This window comes from Nycticebus coucang, chromosome 2 (genome assembly GCF_027406575.1).
Source record: "Nycticebus coucang isolate mNycCou1 chromosome 2, mNycCou1.pri, whole genome shotgun sequence".
NCBI lineage: Eukaryota > Metazoa > Chordata > Mammalia > Primates > Lorisidae > Nycticebus > Nycticebus coucang.
In genome coordinates this window covers 79,813,712-79,816,661 of record NC_069781.1, presented here as the reverse complement: position 1 = coordinate 79,816,661, position 2,950 = coordinate 79,813,712, and the positions used below count along the sequence as shown (strand labels likewise).

General features: G+C 43.8%; 1 non-coding gene across 1 annotated transcript; it reads left to right on the top strand.

Annotated features, from left to right (window-relative positions):
* The first annotated feature begins 2,394 nt into the window (after positions 1-2,394).
* LOC128580092 (U6 spliceosomal RNA) lies at positions 2,395-2,497 on the top strand. Its single transcript, XR_008378444.1, has one exon. It is a non-coding gene; the product is annotated as a U6 spliceosomal RNA (small nuclear RNA).
* Positions 2,498-2,950: the final 453 nt, after the last annotated feature.

Genomic DNA, 2,950 nt, shown 5'->3' with positions numbered 1-2,950 from the left:
TGGTTCCCTCTTTAAGTCATGTGAGAATAAAAATGTTATCCTTTTGGAAATTATACTTTAACATTACTCTGCCTTTTCCTGGTCAAATCAAGTTCTTAGCAGTTTTTCTTAACTTTACTAATGTTCTCCAGTTTATATCAGTGGTATCAGTGTTGAAGTTTAAACTGGGCACAATGTCAGGAAGTCACTATGCCATTGATTCCCTTTTGTGATAAAAGCAGACATTACATTTTGATTTATTTCTCCCTTCACTCATTCACTTCATTTTTCCAGGAAGCATTTCTGGAATATACGTAGGGCACTGATGAGAATACAAAGATGCATACAGATTACCCCTACACACACACACACTCCTTAGTGGAACTTAGAAATGACTGGGTCACAAATCTGTGCATTGGTAAGAAGAAGGCCAGAAGCTATAGATGGAGGGTTATGGGAGCTTGGTGAAGTGCTAGTGACAAATTTGACTGGGGGCATGGGAGCAGTCTTGACAGAGAAGGTGACATTGTAACTGGACCTGGAAGAACAAGTAGTGTTTTGAATGATGGTAAAGAAAAGGGAAGGATAGCCCCAGCGGAGGGAACAGCAGAGAATCTAAGAGTGTATTGGGGATAAGTGCTCCCACGTAATTGAAACATTCATGAGTTTGCAGAAGAAAGCTGCCTGGAAAAGAATATGGGGCATTTGGGGCTATTTTGTTATAGCAAACTACCCCAAAACTCAGTGGCTTAAAACAACCTTTGTTTAGTATTTCTCATACATCTGTGGGTCAGCTGATGTAGGTTGGACTCCGCTGGAGTGTTTCTGCTCCACCCCCCTCATCCTGCTCTAGGCACAGCGGGTTAGCCTGAGGACTGTCCTCCCAGGGGTGGCAGAGATGCAAGAGAAAAGGTCACGTGACCAGCAAGTCACATGACTAACCCAAAAGCCAAAGCCAAGGAGTGCGGAAATAGATCCACCTTTTATTTTATTTTATTTGGTTTTGTTTGTTTGTTTGTTTTAGTAGGCCTGGGCTGGGTTTGAACCCACCAGCCCTGGTGCATGTGGCCGGCACCCTACCCACTGAGCTATGGGCACCGTCCATATTCTGACCTTTTAGTGGGAGGAACTGTAAAGTCACATGGCAAGGGACATGGATATAGAAAGGGGTGAAGAATTAAGGGCCAATGATATAATCAATCCGTAGAAAATCTAATAGTAGAAAATCCTGAATGGCATAACAAAGAATCAAACTTGGTTCCAGACCAAGAGGAAGTCATCACTGTTTTTGAAGCAGGAGGAAGATGCTCTCAGATCTAAGTTAGAGAGATGATTCTGTCTGCTAGCTGGGTGCGGATTAGAGAGTTTACAACCATCTGATCTAGGGGAGTGGCTGTGGGAAAAGGGACACAGGGAGAAATTAAAAATAGTTACTGAGTAGAATAAAGTAGGTCGTCATTTGGAGTAAGAGTAAGAAAATCAAAGACTACTCAAATCGCTATTGTAAATTCGTATGGTGAAAACATTGGCAGTGATAATGCTACTTGCTACTTTTAATGAGCATTTCTTTGTGCCAGCTACCATGCCAAACATTTTATGAATACCATTTATTAAAGTGCCACAAAAAGCATAGGACACAGTGTTAGTTACAGTTTTCTATCCCTATTTTATGAATGAGAAAACTGAAGCTTAACACATTTGAGTAATTTGCCCAAACTTTTCTAGCTAGTAGCGACAGAGCTGGGGTTTGAATGAAAATCACCTGGATTTCTGAATCTGCGTGCATAGCCCCTTGTGGGCTGCCTCAGCAGGACGAGGATAGCAACCAGGGAACCAGCTTGGGGGAGGAACTAACACCTGATTAGGGTAGGAACTATGTTAGTAACTTTTATATTCTCGCTTCCCATAATACTTTCAAATAACAAAATCCAGTGTATCTCTGGGTGTAAAACAACATCTTGATATTTAAAAATACCTTAGGTTTGATTAAGGTACGCATTAGATTTGCCCAGAGAATTATATGCTTCATTTTGACTCACAGGTTCGCCGTCCAAGCTGCCTTATTGTCATTTCCAATTCCCCAGGCTTCTCATGAGATTGAGCAGTGTCTCCTACATGTATTCCTGATTTCTGTTTCCTACAAATGCTTTGGTGGGCTATTCTGGACTTCCCAAAGGAATTATCTGAGACTAGCAGGGAATTAAAGCAGCAAAGAAGGAGCATGTGGTGGGGGATTAGAGAAGCCAGGGGCGCACGGGAGGTGGGGGGTCAGGAGGGCCCGTGCCTGCCCAGTTCCAGCCTCCTCCTCCCTCCCCCTCACCCCCAGAGATACGGCCGGACACTGGGCCTCCCCTCTGAGTCTGCAGGTTCTGCATCCTTGCATTCGACCAACCTCAAACTGAAAATATTCAGGAAGTCCTCTCTTCAGCAGTACATATACTAAAATTGCAACCTACAGAGATTAGCAGGGCCCCTGTGTTAGGATGACACGCTCATTTGTGAGGCTTTGAAGAATATTCAACTCTTGACCTCAAGTGATCCTCCCACCTTGGCCTCCCAGAGTGCCAGGGTTACAGCCACTGCACCTTGCCCTGCCTGGCACTTCTAATAATTTTTACTTGCCTGTAAAAGATCTGAAACAGTCAACTCCCGTATATGAGCTGCCAGAGCTAAGATTAGACACCCTTCTGTCAAGTGGTTAGAACTTCCTCCTCCCAACCAGGCACTGTCCGTCTGGGTACAGGGGTCTCTCTGACGATCCTCTATTTTCCTCATTCTCTATGTCCCACAGCAGTTAATCCATCTTCAGGATCTGAATGCTTGAACTGCCAAAATAACCCACCTGGAAAAGGGCTCCTGGGAGGAGAAGGAATTTGTTTTGCTGGGAAACTTTCTCTTAAAAGACAGATGTAACTGCTTACAGGGACTGTTCCTGACCAGCTTTTCTTCATATAAAGAATTTGTTTAGTAC